This window comes from Eumetopias jubatus, unplaced genomic scaffold (genome assembly GCF_037043125.1).
Source record: "Eumetopias jubatus isolate StellerSeaLion01/CBP00866 unplaced genomic scaffold, mEumJub1_p1.0 scaffold_4, whole genome shotgun sequence".
In the NCBI taxonomy this organism is placed as follows: Eukaryota; Metazoa; Chordata; class Mammalia; order Carnivora; family Otariidae; genus Eumetopias; species Eumetopias jubatus.
The window spans coordinates 185,007,820-185,025,379 of NW_028274810.1; positions in this window are offsets into that span (position 1 = coordinate 185,007,820).

Sequence of the window (17,560 nt, forward strand, 5' to 3'; positions counted from 1 at the left end):
TGAAAGGAAACCCATACAGATTTCTCTGACTTAAAGCGTTCATTTCGCAAGCACTCTTATCATTCACTATGACAACACAGTGTGCATAGTAGGTCTTTAAAAGCAGGGATGCCATAGATCTTCTAAGGCATTTTCTTCCTGCACACACTTTTTGGGGAAAAACTTAACATAGCCAAAAAATATGTAGTCTGTTACCTCTGACAGAAAACTCAGGTCAGATTCCCTAAGCAATCTGCCATAGCTAATGAAACACTGACATAGAGAGAAGCCAACTGGCCAATGAAAATCAATAAAAATAATAGACTGGAATTGGATAAGCATAGGACAAAATGCCTGATGTGAACGGTGCTGACCTCTGATTAATCACGAGACAACTATAAAACCAGATGTTCAAATGACCAAAGGCCCGTATTAGTCTGATTCATTGTAACTCTTAAAAAACATCCAAGGAGAAAGATCAGTTAGGATGTTGATATTCACGTGCAGGCTTGGCCCATGACAACAATGTGCATTTTCATTCTAAATGTGTATGATTATGAGTTCTTTACTCAAACTCTATACCCTGATGTTTGTGCTTTCAGAGGAGAGTTCTTATCAAAACCATCAGATTGTTCTCCCATGTTACCAAGAAATAAATTCAGCACCCACATCTCCTCGAAGATTTTCATTTTAATGCCTCTTTGTACAGCGGATATGTTTGTACTATTAGACTGGCACACACCATACACCCCTCTCCGCTCACCAAGACTCCACCTGTTTATATAAATGTTTTCCCTTCTTCTCCAGAAGAATAGATACTTAATGAAGATTTGTGTAAATAAGTTAATGAATCTATTAAATAATACTGTTCCATATCAGGAGGGCTGGTTACACTGGTATTAATCAAATTCCTTATTTGTGACATTATAATTTTCTTGCATTTAGATGAGATTGATACTTTTAAAATAGCTTTGTTAAAAACAACAACAACAAAAAAAAAAAAACATCAGTGAGATAGCAAAACCAAATGAGTGGTGGCAAGAATTCAGAAGGGGAATTGATTCTTTTTAAGATCTTTCTCCTGTGCTTACTTATACTTCTTACATTGTGCCATATTCTCCCAGCTCTACTGGAGTATGATTTAATAAGTCCATGTTTCAGGATACTGAATAGTTTTTCCTGGCCTGAGTGCTAAAGCACCTAACTTCTGTTCAGTGAGAAATTTGGTATTTGGGAGACTCACCCTCCATCTTTCTACTAAATCACACTCAGCAAGTTTTCATTCTATAATTTTTCTTATTATCAACTGGTTGTATTCTCCTCTTTCCAAAATATGTATTATTTCTATAAATGATGTTGCAAAATTTATCACTGAGATAGTCACATGAACAGAAATGCAAATGTATTTTTCGTATTAGACTAAAAGGGTTTTTTTAATCTTTTAAGATTTCAAGATAGTGTGCTCTTCAAAATAGCAATGATCGAAAAAGAACACTTCACATCCTTTATACGAGAAACTCTTTGTACCAATTAGAAAATGTCAGAGTTTACTAGGGCTGGTAAAACATTGACATCTCAAAGAAATTTGCATTATTGCTTGATATTGAAATTTGTTTTTATTATATGATTTTTAATTAATTCACCTCCATATTTTATTTGCTTTTGGCAAGTTTAAATATTGTGCAGTCTTAGATTTGTAATTTGTGAGCTTACATTTGATAATGGCACCTGTAGTGAAGAAGTACTTAATTGCTATTTCTTTCTTGACATGAATGGCTTCATCTGAACAGAAGATCAAGTTCAATAAGCTATAAAGTTGTTCTCAGAATGTACTTCAATGATGGGCCAGAACATTCACTTTTTTCTGTCTCTTTCTATCATAAAATATTAAAAACAGAGCAAATAAATAGCTCTAGAATAAAGTGGAAATGCTACTGTTCCATGTGGATGTATTTTGCCTTTGGGGATTAGGATTCTTCAGTGCCTTTAATAATGGATATCTAAGGCGTTGCTTCTCAAAGGGTGATCCCCAAACCATCAGCATCTGGACCATCTGGGAACTTGCTAGAAATGTACATTCTCAGGCCCCACTCCAGACTACTGAATTAGTAGCCTGTGCTTTAATAAGCCCTCCAGGTGATTCTGACACGCTGAAGTTTAAAAACCACTGCTGTGACACTTTGCTATTCAAAGTGTGGTCCATGGATCAGCAGGAGCACCTGGATCCTTATTAGAAATGCAGGACATCAGGGTGTCAGAATCAGGAACTGCATTTTAACAAGGTACCCAGGTGATCCTTATGCATATTAAAATCTAACAGCCATTGCTCTAAGGGTTAAAGCAAGAAATTTACCAGTGGGAGAGTAACCTCTATTCAGAGGCATTTTGGTGGTTGTCAAAATGGACCTGAATAGATACTTCACATTTGTATATTTCCTCTCAGTTCCCTCTGGGATATAAAAGGGGGAAGAGATGTGTATACCTCTTGGCTGCAATGTTCAAAAAATACATAAAGGCACATTGTGTCTACATTATGAGATGGAGGGCAGAACTATTATCTGGGTAGCAGAGCTATTATCTATGTAATAAATCATATGTGTGTGTATATATGGATGTACATATGCACATGCGTCTACATACATACATATATATATATATGTACACATATCCCACAGTGACCTAGAAATATTAGGTGAAAGCAGTTTTCAGGTCTAAATTTTTTTGAAAATTCAATTTTTAAATTCACTTTTCATGCACAAATAAATCTAAGCTATGTTTTGTGTCTTTTTTTTGTTTTACATCTTTTTATCTTAGATTACTTCCTAATTTCTGATTTAATTTTCTGTAGGAATCTTTTTAGAAAGCGAAGGAAGTTACAAACTTTCAAGGCTCTGTCTCATCCTGATAGGGTAATTGTAACTATGCTAAGGAATCAGTATGACAAAGCTGTCTGTGGAAGTGATGAAGTTCGCCTCTTTCCAAGGATTTGGCCTTTTGCACTGACTACTGGTGAATCCAGTGGCCTGGGAGAACAAGAATAGTTGACCAAGTAAAATCTTTTTATAAAAATATTTTTAGCATGGAAACATATGAAAATTAAAGGATTTAAAAAATCCTTTGAAATCTTTGCACAACAAACACCCCCATATGTAAATAGGACTGTCACTCGGTGTTTGTCCACAGCTAGAGCTCCAGATGAACCAGTGTAGTGCACGGTGACAGGAACAGCTGACTCATTAGCAGAGAGCAGTGAAAGGTAATTAACCCTGGGAAAAGTACAGCTGCCGTGCGGGCTGTTCCTTTCTGTAGGATCTGATTAGAAATTAGTGTTAAACCACTGATTCTTTTTTTTTTTTAAGACTTTCACTCTCAGGTGTGTCCCTAAAAAAGGTTCTCAAATGTATTTAGATACAAAAGGGCTCAAATCTAAAAAAACATTTTCTGATAACAGTAGACACCTTTTTTCCTGTTAAGGGGGAGTTCTTTTGAATGAATACTATGTTTGACTACTCAAGATTGGTAGTACCCTAACCCATACTCTAATAGTCAGTATGTAAATTACTTGAAAGGATTGTTTTATATAGTTAATAAGCTGTAGATAATTGCCATTTAATTAAGTTTTCTCTTTTTTCTTTCCATTTTTCCTCTGACGGTGCTTTTCCTCTGACGGTGCTTCTCATCAGTAGCAATGGAAACTCTCCTGTTCAAATCCAGTGAATATTAGGGAAGGTAAGTAAAGACTATTTAAAAATAAACCTTACCCCCAAAGAGAAAAGATTCCTAACTTTTCAATAGCCTTAGAAAACTTGAGAAGTTAAGGAACTTGGTTTTAGGGGATAACCAAAGATGTTTGATTTTTTTAGTGTTGGTATCATCATGGTAATTTATGATATATTCTTTTTTTTTTTGAGGAGTGCATACACTTGCTCATCCTGATTGTGACTTCACATGGCTCATATGAAGAGCATTAATAACTTAACCCAGTCAGAATTCATATATGTAGCTAAAGAATGTGGTAGACAGAATAATGTCCCCCCCTTCCTCCAAGATGTCTGTGTCCTAATTCCTAAACCCTGTGGATATGTTACCTTACAATGTAAAAAGGAGGGTGATGAAATTAAGAATTTAGTGATGGGGAGATTATACTGAATTATCCATGTAGGCTCAATTAATCATATGTTCCATAAGAGAAGGGTAGGAGAATGAGTCAGGGAGATGCCACATGAGAAAAACTCAACTCAACCCACCATTGCTGGCTTTGAAGACGGAGGAACAGAGCCATGAGCCAAGGAATTCAGCCACCTCTAGAAACTGAAAACGGAACGGCTCTCAGTTTACAGCCAGCAAGAAAACAGGGACCTCAGTCCTGTAACAGCAAGGAACTGGAGTCTGCCAACAGCCCAAATGAGCAAGGAAATGAATTCTTTCTGCCTCCAGAAAGGAGTGCAGCCTGATTTGATTTTAGCCTAGTGAGACTGTACCAGACTGTGGGCCTGCAGAGCCCTAAGAAAACATACTTGTGTTGTTTAGTCTGTAAGGTTTTAGAAATTTGTTACAGCAGCAACAAAAAACTAATACAGCAGATGAGACAATCAATAGATGGGATATATTTTACAGCTGGCAATATAAATCCAGTGAAGAACTTCTTGTGTGTGAACAAAGAGGAGAAAAATTTCTCGAGAGGCCAAGACTGATATAGTCTTTAGGATTTGGAATATTCATTTTGTAGATCCTAGAGATGGTTACCACCAACTCTGAGAATTCCATATTCTGCTTTGTCACACCACTCCCTACACAAAACACACACACACACACACACACACAAATTCTCCACATGATATTTTTGTAAACACAGTGTCTGTATCATTCAAGGTGCAAATGAGTATGTAGCTTTATTGGAATGGTTAGTGATTCTGTGTTTAACTGAGCAAGGGTGAGAGGAGTGGAATGTCAGTGGATGGGACGCAAGGTCCCTGCTGCAGAAAGAAAGCTGACCTGACAGTCCCAAAATATGCTGAACCTAGCACTTAAAAGCAGATGGTTATCATGGGAAGCCTGGTTCTATGTCCTGCTACCTATGTGAACACTGGGTAAGGTAGTGAGCTCACTTGGTTTCCTTTCTTCACATGTCAAATTGCTAATACCTCCTCATAGACCCATCATGATGACTAAGGAAGAGCGCGTGTGAGTACTTACACTAGTGCCCGTCACTTGATAAAAGTTCAGTAAAGGTGAGCTAAATTTATTTAGAAAACACTGTGTCACTTTACTATTTTGATAAGAATAGTAGATCACTTTTGTCTTTCCTCATGGCAAGTGCCATCCTACGTCCAAAACAGGTCATCAATTTGTAGCATATGGATAAACCTTGCTTAAAATAAAATGTTTGAGTGCATGATAGTCAGGACATTCTGGCACATTACAAATAAGAAAAGTGAGGGATTAAAAACTAGGAACTAGATCTAGTTTAAATAAATTAGGAATCTTCCTAGATGGTTTTCTTGCCAAATTTGAAAAAATAAGACTATATTCTAATTTTGCCTTTGGCTTTTATTCTCACAAAAGGGCCAATTTAAATCCCCATAAACTATAATTTTTCATATAAATTCGATAAAAGTAGACATTGGGGAAAATCTAACTGTAAATTCTGTTACATTTCATGCTTTGCATTTGGGGATCTGACATTTTCAATTTAAGGGAAGACAAAAGTGTAAAGTCTCCCTTAGCTGGCACAGCAGTCAGACAAAAATCTATAGAGTCCCAGACGCTGTGTGTCTGGGATGTTTTGTATTAAAATCCAATTTATAGAATATTATTTCAAGCATCTGAAGAGTATTATTTTTGGCTTACTTAATTCGATAATCATGTATTGAGCACCTACTCTGGCCACAGCATTATGTTGTAGTGAAAGGTCAGCAAGACACAGCCTTTCACTTCCATGAGCTTATACTGGCATGGAGAAGATCAGATGGACATGAGTGAGGTAATAGGCACAACAGAGAAATCAAGATGAAGGTGCCATCAAAACCCTATTGGGATGCAGAATTCTGTGAGATGCTGTCTCTTAATCCACTGTATGAGTGACAAATCACTTTTTTGTAGAAAGATTTTACAGTTCTGACACCGAAGGGGAAAGTTCCTTGGAAAGTTACAAATGAACAGATTCTAAACATTTAATTTTAGCTATTTAATTTTGACCATCCAGTCTCCTTTGACCCTTGTGTAACTATAGAAAATATGGCTTTAATACATGGTTAGTCAGGCCGACTACAATTTCAACTATTTGTATCTTTCCAGTTGGCCTTTGGGACATTTATTTATTTTAGTCAAAGTTCTCTGAATCTCTCTAGGGATGAATTCTTGAGGAAATATAATTTTCTAGAAGCTTATCTAGTCTGGTCCCACTGTGCCTTCTGCCTCCCTCCATAATCATGCTTTCCACATTTCACTGGAATCCTCAATTTGCTGGTTTGTACTTCTGAGGACAAGAGTTGTGCTTTATGTATCTTTTCATGCTCACTGTTTGGCATGGAGCAATCCATTGGTTGGTGTTCAATAAATGTGTATTAAACCAGTATTAAGTAAATTTTTTAGGAGAAGGATACTTTTATTAAAAGAATCTATTTTAAATTAAGCAGTTCATTGAGAATAAAATCCAAGGATCATTCTGCAAAAATCCAGTGCCCCATTGGCCTCAACAATTGAGGGTCATGTCACTTGTTTTTTTAAGTTTCAGTAGATTCTCCTAGTCCGTATTTTGTAGTCAGATAATGAAGATAAATGATCTTATTCTTTTAATTTAAATTTACAGAATATGGTGAAGATATTAATGAAAAATAGTTACTGTTGGGAAAAACAGCAAACTTGTTGGAAAAAATGTATAAAGTCTCTTTAATATGGATCAGGAACATGGAAAATGTCTAAGCCTAAATATTGAGCATACTGTGTAACAATCTATATAATAAAATAGATTAAGTAGAGAAAATTCCTTTTACATAATAAAAAACCTCATTTTTGAATCAACAAGTGCTCTTTGAACTTTATTACAAATGTTTTGACATTATAAGATTGTTTAGTATAGAGTTACTCAAAATAGCACATTTAGTGTTGCAACACAAGCCTTGAAGTTAAGTGGTTAGTTTAATAAAACAGAGTTTCCATAGTTACCACAGGAGAACAGAGGATAACTTTTATTTCTTTGGCAGTCAGGAAGGAGCTTTAGAAAAAAGATTAAGCAAACAGATCCAAGCAGGTTCATTATGTGGAGCTTCGCACCTGATTGGCTTTTTAAAAGAGGAAACTCTTGATATTACAGGAAATTAACCTTTTTCCCACTAAAATATATAGCAGCATGTTAAGAAATATGAACACTCCCTTTCTCTGTGCCACGAACTAGATTTTGAGTCAGAGGGAAAACTAATTTAATAAGATATCCCTATGAGATACATTTTTGCTCACAGTGTTACCTTAATAAACCATGCCATAAAACAAGTGGTTAAAAATGCCACTCTTGAAGACAGCGGTGCCTTGCTCTACAGGGCAGATCATACAATCTTGGGGCTAACATTTTGTCAAAAGGCCTGTTGGAAGGGAAATGGAAGTCCATGCTGGTGAAGCTACCTCCTTGCTCCCGCTTCATTGTTTTCCCAGTGTTGCACTGAGATGTGCTCTCTCAGAGTGCCAGTGGAGGTCACTTTCGGCATTGTCCTCTGCTGTGTTTGCCCAAGGAGTTCTTCACAGTTGACTGTTGAGAAACAAAATGATGTTTCAAGTATCTCACCTTCAGCTCCTGAGCCTTTAAAGCAGCAGTGATTAACAGGACTTTTACAAAGTTTCTATGTAGTTACAAGGACAGTTTCAATCTTCTGTCATTTTTTTGCATTAGCTATGATTATGCTTTTACCACAAAAATGCATTTGTTTTAAAGGTAACAATACAGACTAGGAGAATAGCTTATGTTTCATCTATATTTATCAGCACTCACTGTACATTTGTGTCTTCATTACCAGGAAATATTAAGGGACATTGTGCCATCTATTCCTGTTTACAGTTTATTATGCAGAGATAGGAAACACTTAGCATGTAAAATGAATGTAGAAATTATTCCTGGATAGAAACACGGACATTTCCCACTCGTTGGCTCTTTCTCCTCCATCACCGGATCAGAGTGTAATTGTCAGTAATCAGGCCTGCTTGCTGCTGATAAAACCACTCTGAATGCTAGCAGCCTTCTTTGTGTGATGACTCAATTATTCCAGAAGTGCCTCATCAAATCTGCCCCATCAGCTGGGCTAATAAATAAGGAGAAGAAACTGGCCCCCCAAAGCAAATTATAAATCCATTTGCATTAACCATTTCGCTGGTCCATGATCTAGGCAGAAATAAGCATGGCAGATTGTGTTAAGCTTATTTGAATATGTTTATAATGTTTACAGCATGCAACTTTTTTTTTTTCCCACAAGGTGTTGGAATTATCAGTCATGAATGGCATCTAAATGCAGTTATGTTAATTGCAGCAAGGCTTTAAGTATCTTTGAGGGCTATTTTGTTACTTAAATCAGGTGAAAGTTAAATCCTCTTGCAGGGAGAAATATGGGTGTTGCACAAGTTTTTGGCATCGCTTTCCAGTTTAAGGAGAAGCGGTTTGTGTTTAATTTTTGCAGGTACTGGAGGGACAAATACAAATACTATAGTGACTCCTGGTACAAGTACAATTACTTCATATCTATCACAGTGGAAACCAGAAGTTATTTCAATGCTCTGTATCACTTCAACAATTTGCAAAGCAAAAATTGCACTTTCTGGGAGGAGATCAGAGTTGCCATAGCACTCCTGTACTTAAAATTCCTTGAAAGATTCTAGAGGGCAGAGATTTCAAAAAGCCAGGCAAACCAGTAAAAATCAATTAAATCCATTCATGGAAATTTTGTACATTGACAAATCTTATTTTTATTCTTTTAAAATGACAAACTCTGCTTAATAACAAGAGGGCTTTTTTATATTTGAACTTCAGTCATCAGTCAGGTAAGCAAAAAAATGTTCAAAATGGATCATGAAAGGCAATTTGGTTGCTAATATCAAAGAATTAGTCTTGTTGAATATACAATGATTGAAACTCCAGACATTCTCCCTAAAAGTAAGCAATGCCATTGACCCACTTTGTCACGGGAGTTGGTTTTCCCGCAGAGTAGTTCCAGTTTTGCCGAAGCTCTTTTTTCTACCACTACTGTGATCAGGAGTTGAATAGGGGCTGATGGTAAAAGTAAAGCTGGTGGCCAATAAACAGTATTTTTATTTTCCTAAAACAACTTAAATGAAACTCACTACTTCTCTTCATTTGCTCCAGCCAATGAAGCATATCCCCTAATATCAACCTGGAGAGCTAGGCAGAAGAAAGCCAACTTTGACCACGTAAATATATGGTGGTGATAAGCTGACAATTTTTATGCATCAATTTCAAAATATACAATCTCTGACTGTGATGGAAAAACCAATTCTATAGCTCATTGATTAGAAATTCCAAAATAGGGGGTTTGGAGTTTCATTAGACATTTAATGGAGCTACATGTAAAATGAGAAAACAAGGAATTTGATTGTCCAGGTTAAGATATCATTAAGGTTTCTACAAAATTTGACTCTAAGTTAAATTATCTTGCTGATTCATATAAAAATAAACCTGGAAACCCTGGACTGTAAAGGATTTGCTTTAGCATTCAAAAAAATGAACTAAGCCAAGATAACCCCCCTTTCTCATCATTCTACCTGATGAACAATTGTTGACGACTTTAATCTTTGAAAAATGATCAGGAGATTAAGACTGTTTGAGGTTGTGGAGACATGGCCTCAAAGAATAGCAGTGCTAATGTAAATATGCTGGCATTCTTCTGTTTTTATTTTACTCCTTAAGAAACTAAGTCCGAGAGTGGTCTCTGCAGCTTGTATTAACATTCCAAACTTCTGAGAGGACCCTGCCATGCATTTCCATCCTGACTGAAGTACAATAGTCTGTCCATTGGTGAGAAATTCCAAAAAGAAATTGGTGGTCGTGGTGAGCTCCTTTTAGTTATTAGTTAAAAGGCTAGAAGTGTTACATACCCTTCCTATTAAATTTATTGGTTGGTCGTGTCATCAAATTTTTCACTTTGAGTATAGTTTGGAGGATTTCTTTTTTTAATATTGCATTTTTTTTTTTGGAACCACAAGTAAATCTGTGGTTCTCTTTTTAAGGATACAACTGACATACACATCATATCACTTTAGGTCATTCGCTCCCACCCCCACCCCAGATCACCAATAAAACATAATCTGATATACTCTTCTAAAAAATAACACAGCAGATTCATTCTAATGTATCATTGGTTGAAGGAACTGTCTTTTTCAGAAGCAAGTAGTCACCCATGAAGCAGCTGTAAAGAACTGAGAGGCCCTAATTATTGGCATATAGTAAAGCAGACAAATGAAGTACTTTGTGATGATTCCATTTAACAAGTAAAGCCATGTCTTAATTAGAGAGTACATTTAAGGACCGTGTAGCCCATTAGGCTACTAACACTTTGGTGGTTGTCATCTGGTTTTATCTTTTGAGATTGGTGTTTCATAAAAATATGAGCTTTAATGGAAAAGTGTTCATCCTAGTAGGGGGGATAGAACTAATGTTCTTGCCAATTGTGGGAACTTGGTCAAGATTCCAAGTCTTAAGTTCTGTTCCAGAATGTCTATTTTCTATGAATATATTAGTATGTCCTGAAGTTTTACAAAATGGTTCAAGATCAGTGAAAGAGATTGAAGTATGGCAATTAATAAAAATGGGTTTTATAGGTATCCCCTTGCTGTAATAATAGGACACATGTAAGGGACAGAGGGAACCAATTTCGGTGGAAGATTCCTTTTAGTAACAGCCAAGAGTGTGTTTCCAAAAAGTGGGGGTGGGGGGTGGAGTTATTAATGATAGCACATGGAATGGGGAGCCTCTGAAGGGCTCAAATTTCCCATTTGTATTTTGGTGTACTTGGATTTTTCAAGCCCTTTTGTGTCAAATCCTATTTCTAAACTTATATTTGTTGGTGCCCTCTGTGCACTTCTCCAAGTTGATCTCAGCTGTGCTGCCTTAACTCTTCTCCCCAGGGAAGGGAGAGACAGCAGATGGGGTTAGGGCAGAGGGCTGATGCATCTGACAGCAAACGGCCGGGTTGTTGAGTGGAAGCTGCAAGCGTTAGGAAGCTACTTTTCCCCTGAGAACCAACTAACCACTGAAGAAAGTTGAAAATGAGCCCTTTGAGAAACGCTATTAAAAGTAGTAAAAAATTGCAATTGTGCAGATGATGTGCTGCTGTGTGCTTATTCGGATGCTAATGAGTTTGACATTAGGGAACTCAGAGGGTTTACAGCTACTCCCTTATGTGATTCAGTTCTTTATTGGCAATCTTTGAGAAAATAAATGGAAAATGTATTGCTAATAAATACATAACACGATAGGGTATTAGACAAAAAGCCATTACTTTCAGGATTTAGAAAGAGCTTTGCTCACCAGTGTGACTGTTTTCCAGGATCTTTTGTTTTAGGTTAGAGTGTGGCAAACAAAAGGGAATAGGCAGGTGGAAAGCTTCGGGACTCTTTCTGAACTGAGAGTGAAGTAGAATCAGCCAAACGCCATTTGTACAGAAAGCCTTTTTTTTTTTTTTCCAGTTGCAGTCAAACACAAACTAAGAATTCCCAAGCTCCTGTGCCACTTTTCAATTCTGACATCATGTTCAATAATCTGCTCTATCACTTGAGAGAGTTTTATACCTATTTTTCCCCAGGAACTACAGTTGCTGACTTGAGTTGAAGAAGCATCTGCTTAATGTCTGGTCAAAGCTTACAAGCAATACAGAAACCTATGGTTAAAAAGCCAAGCACTTCAATCTACTGAAAGGGTGAAATACAGGAAGATAGAAATCTTCTACAGGGAAGGTTAGTGGCTTGTGTTTTAAAATACCAGAACTTCCAGATATACACACTTTAGATGTGCATTGGTATATGTGATATTTGTATAAATAGCCCCTCTCTAGGATGCTGAGTGTACTATGCTGAATGTCAAAGTTTTCTCTCAAGGGCCAAATGGCCTCAAGACAGATTCTCTTTCCATCCCTGGGACAAAATAGAGGTGAAGCAGCTCTGTGTGTTATGTCTGAATGCAAAGTAAAACAAGGGTAAATCATTTCTATGGAAAGCAGGTTAAAATATTGGCAAAAATCATTAGTAGCATTTTCTGACAGTCTCATTAAAGAGAGCTCTAAACAACAGAAGGATGAAATTTGAATCTGTCTTTTGTGATTTCTTGAGTAGAGCACTTTCCAAATCTTGTCTGAACTTCTTTTGGTGGTTAAAAGTAAAAATACTAGTGATAATCGTAAAAATACTAGTGATAGATAATACTATCCAATTTATCTACCAAATTGAGATGTAATATATATAGGTCAGTAATTAAGACAAGAATTAATTTGGCGACCTTTAAAAATGTAAAAGTCTTTTTCCAATTGATATTGTAGTATAAAATTTTTCGTTCTGTCTATGGTAGAGCCCAACCAGATTACAGGTAAAAGTGTCAATGCATTACTGTTCACATCAGTGTTTACTACTGATCTTCTGTTTAATTTGACACGCCTTCCTTCTTTTATTTTTGATCCCAATAGAATGAATTTAAGGACTTCTCACTGAAGTGGACATTTAGTCACTTTGACAGAGCAGGGCAAACCAAGTTGGCAGACAAGTTACCTGGAGAAAAAGAGAGGTAAGGCAACATTTTGTATTAAAGAGTAGAATCTATTGGAATAAAATGTATCAAATCAAAGCATTTATATAAAAGCTCTCCTTTATAACAGCATTTTATGGATTTGCTCTGAAAGAGATTTATTGTTAGTGCCGAATTTGGAATTGGGATTTTTGTCAGAAGCATGATCACTTTAATATTTAAAAATATTAAGCAAGTGGAGTCCTTTTGCATATTGATTGGTTTATGTTATTTGCTCATACATGTTTACCCTTAAAGAAAAGTTCAGCATTAAAATCATCTTAAAAATCTATTTAAATTCATTTGTGTTAGAAATTAGTTTCCTGAAGGATTAAGAATAAACAAGTGAGATAGTTTAAAAGTATGTTTTTAAAAGCACTATAGATGACTTCTGAAGTTAATTCCTACAAACACTGGAAGATAAAGAATTGAATTGTCCTTGGGAAAAACCTATTAAAATAATTTATCCCTCTATGAAGGAGCTTGTCTTCTAACAATTACATATTTGTACACATGCATCTCAATATATCAGCAAGAAAAAAATTAAGGCCCTTTTAAGGTATTACTTACTCTGAGTTATCTCTAAACAGGGTATATTTAAAAAATACACAAAAATTCTCTTAAAACGTAAAGCTGGCGATTGCCCCCTTATGTCTCAAAGCTGTGACTCAGAGGCCGTAGTACAGCGACTAATAGAAATCCTTGGCACACGTTGGCTACCTAAGGGAATAATAGAACTATTTGCTGGAGTCGTTTGGCAAAAGGACACAAACATATGGCTTTGGTTTATATTCAGCTTTGCCAGTTGTGCGAAGTTACAGGATGAAGTCGACAATAGCCAGTGACAACTCAGGAATGAGAAATGAGACTCAAAATAGAACAACTTCCTTATAAAGCTACCCAAGCTTTTCTCAGGTCTAAGATTTCTTTTACTGGAGTGCATTTCCAAGTGACTCTGGAAATCCCTCTGAAAATCATCTCCTTATCTAAGGGGAATGGGCATGTAGTTGGCTCTCAGAAAGAAGAGTTTCCCAGAGAACTGCACTTTTTTTTTTTTTTATCTGATGGCGGACTGAGTCTGCTTCTTCCTTAGGTGTGGTGTTTGTCGGGGTGAGAAAGATTAGGGCAGACGAGAGAGGTATCCTAAATCTAAAGGGGACACATCATTCAATTCTCTAGCTTTCTGTACAGAATCAAAGATAGTATAATTAGAGACATATAGGTAAGAACAAGGATTGGAATCAGAGGTAAGGATAAAGGATTCAGAAAATTTTCATTTTATCTAGAATAAAGGATTTAGAGAAAGTTGAGAAAATTAATACAACATGTTGAATGATGTAAACAACAGTTTTTATTAGTTTACATTTTTTTAAAAATCCATTTTTTGATGTACTCTTTCTGAGTAATTAAGAAACATATGAAAAGAAAACCAGAAAATTAAAAAGAGGGTCAGAACAGAGAAAAGAAATACTTGAACATTCCATCTCAATATTCTCTCAACAAGTAAACTATTTTTTTAGTATCACAACTCATGTTCCCCATCCTTTCCCTGTATAACAGGGAGACAGCTTTTGGTGCCATTTTGGGCAGGTCCAAACCTGTATTTAAAAGAAAATTATGCCAGAAATCAGCAAAAGAAAGGGCAATCAGTGTAAGATTCTTTGTTCTTCAGTCTGGCCAAATTTCATTCTAAGATACTGGCATCCTCCAGTTGTTTCATTTTCTGGGTTTAGCCTTTCCAACTTCCTGAGTTTCTCTTTGTTATTTTTTTTAAAAAAATTGATTTTTGTAAAGGAAGCATCCACTGAGGATAAAAGGCTCCTCATGGAGAGGACCCCAGGACCTCTTCTCGGCAGCCATAGAGCTTCCTCTCTCCATTGCCACATGTTCCCTGGACTTGAAATGACATCTAACAAGAGTCATGTGGCACAACCTACAAAAATGCATTGCCAGTCCAAAGCTCTGAGGAGGGAAACACAATGAAATCTTGTTATAAGTGGAAATTATTGCAAGTTGAGTGTATGTGAAGGACTTCTCAAATTAAAGGTAGTTACCATCACGAGATTGTATGTAAGTAGACAGTATTAAGAATAATTGCATCAGGATTTTGAGAAGGTGTGCTCGAAATGCTATGATCACTATGGCTTTTTATATTAATAGTAAGAAATTCAAGACTACTTATATATATTATATCTATCTATCTATCTATCTATCTATCTATCTATCTATCTATCTATCTAGGACATCAGTGTCTACGGTTCTGTTGAGAGGAAAAATAAAACTTCAACATCACCAAGAGATATTTTTTATCCAGTTTTTAAGAAATGATTAAATATTTACTTGGAGATTTTTTGTTTTTTAACCATTAGGTTAAAATAGGATTTTGAGTGAAAAATAAAATCAAAGGGAACTTTGTGTGACTGAAAGCAAAACTGAGTTTATAAATTCTGTGTCCTGCTCCTTGAGGCTCTCCTTCCCACAAACCAGCGATTTCAGGACTCTCTCTTCAGCCCAGAAGAAGGCTCCAGATCTGTGCACTGGGGTGATGTGGACAGGAGATCTGCTGATTGCCCCTGATGTGAGTGCCAGTAAGAAAAGATGGTCAAGTAAAAGTAACTAGGAATTTATGATGTGCACCTGTATACAGGTTTGTGAGTATATAAGGATGTTAAGTAAGGGGTTTCCAAATTCAACTAGTAGTTAAATTTTATTTTATGGTCATTTTTCTTCTTCATTGCCTAACTACTTATTACTTGCTGGTTCTTGCATGTTCTTCCTGCAAGCATATGCTTGTTGGATCTTGCATGTCCTTCCTGCAAGTTTCACTCCTTTGCCTTCTTTATCTCATAAGTTTCTTTCCCTTTTGCCATTTCTCCTTGTATTAACTCCTCTTCCCAGAGAACTGGGGAATGAAGTCTTGTAAAAATTTTTTCATGGCTTTATTATGAATACCAGGTAAGAACCACTTTTTTCTCCTTTTCACATATTTATACATAAAATTTTTATACTTGTAGGTTAGATGAATTTTTTTAAGATTTTATTTATTTATTTGAGAGAGAGCGAATAAGAGATAGAGAGCACGAGAGGGAAGAGGGTCAGAGGGAGAAGCAGACTCCCTGCTGAGCAGAGAGCCCGATGCGGGACTCGATCCTGGGACTCCAGGATCATGACCTAAGCCGAAGGCAGTCGCTTAACCAACTGAGCCACCCAGGCACCTGGTTAGATGAATTTTCTTAAAGTAGTTTCAGATCAGGAAAAACAAATGGCAAAGCCTACCTTCAATATTTTATCTCTTTCGAGAAGTAGATTATCAGAGCCAGGAGGAACCCATTATAGGGATCTCAGAAAATATCTTGACGTGTTCCCATTCATAAACAATGAAATGAGGTAGACAAAAGTTCTAAGAAACCTCAAAAAGGACAGCTTTTTTAGAAAATCAGATCTCTGTATTGAGAAAGGAAATGATTCATCAAGTTTTGCCAAATTCATTGGAGACTTGTCAATAGCATTTGGGACTTCAGCAGTAAAAATGACCAAGTCTCCTCTTCCAACAGAAAAAAAAAAAAAAATGTTCCCAGCTAGAAGTGTAGCTTCCCAGATTGTAGCACGTGTTAATTAGGTCAGTCTCCTGAATCATGCCATAGCTGTGGGCCTTCTCTATAGGTCTGGAAGAAGTTGGAAGGATGGGAATTCCACCCCCACCCCCACCCTGGCACACTTCCCCCAGGTATCAACACATGCACTGAGATAGAAATCTCTTTCCACCTTTAATGCACCATTCCCAGAACAAGGTACTCACTGAATATGAAGTTTGATTTTATAAAAATTAAGTCTGCTTATTGGGAGTTTATTAAAATCCACGAGAATAGTCCATATAAAATGCTTAGAAATTTCTACACCCATATATAAGGTTTTAGAAAACAAAGACTTATCTTCAGATGGAGATCTGTCAGGAGAGCAAGCCATCTCATGAATGTTAAAAACTTCCACCCCTAAAAAGAAAGCACATTGCTTTAGGTTTCTGATCTTCTTATTCCTCAATGAGCTATCAGACATGAGTAGACACTGAATTTAGTAACTTTTATTGTTCTTTGGTTGTGAAACAGAGAAAGAAGGTGAAATCGATGGATTATATATTATGGCCTCGATCCATTTCACTCATACAACTTGGCACAAAGTTAAATTTGAAAACTTAGCTTTATGAATGAGTTACCAGTCTTTAAAATGTTTAATGGGATATATATGCTATACCATCAAGAGGACAATAGTGCCACAAAACACAATTAGGAGGCTAGCATTCCAAGCGTAATCAAGCAGAGGGCCATGAATATGCATTCCTTCCAATGACTTTAATGGGGAGGCGGCTGCATGGGGTGGTTGCAGACCTGTCAGGTCCAAAGGGGTAGCTGAATTGCAAAATTGAATTAGTCTTAAAGCTGTTATAAGGAAGGTTCCAGTTAAGGATGTTTCTGAAACTTTTATATGTGCCTGCTGGCACTCTTTGCAACCTGTGTTTCAGTTTTGGTAAAGAAACTTATGGAGTTCAATCTTCACTTGCCTTTCGGGAGAGATTTTTCAGAGTGGTTGGGGAGACCTCACAGCACCTGTGTGGCAGGAAAATGTTAGAATTGTGTTGAGTTGCTACTTGCCCGTGGGAGTAGCCTCCTCAGAAATAGTTGGTGGTTTTCATCATTTTAACCCTCCCTGCTACTGATCTCTCTTAACTAAGTTACTCCTTGAGCACATGGAGGGGAGTTTGCGTGAGTTGAGCCACTTTATATGCAACAGAGATACTCATGGAAGAGGAGG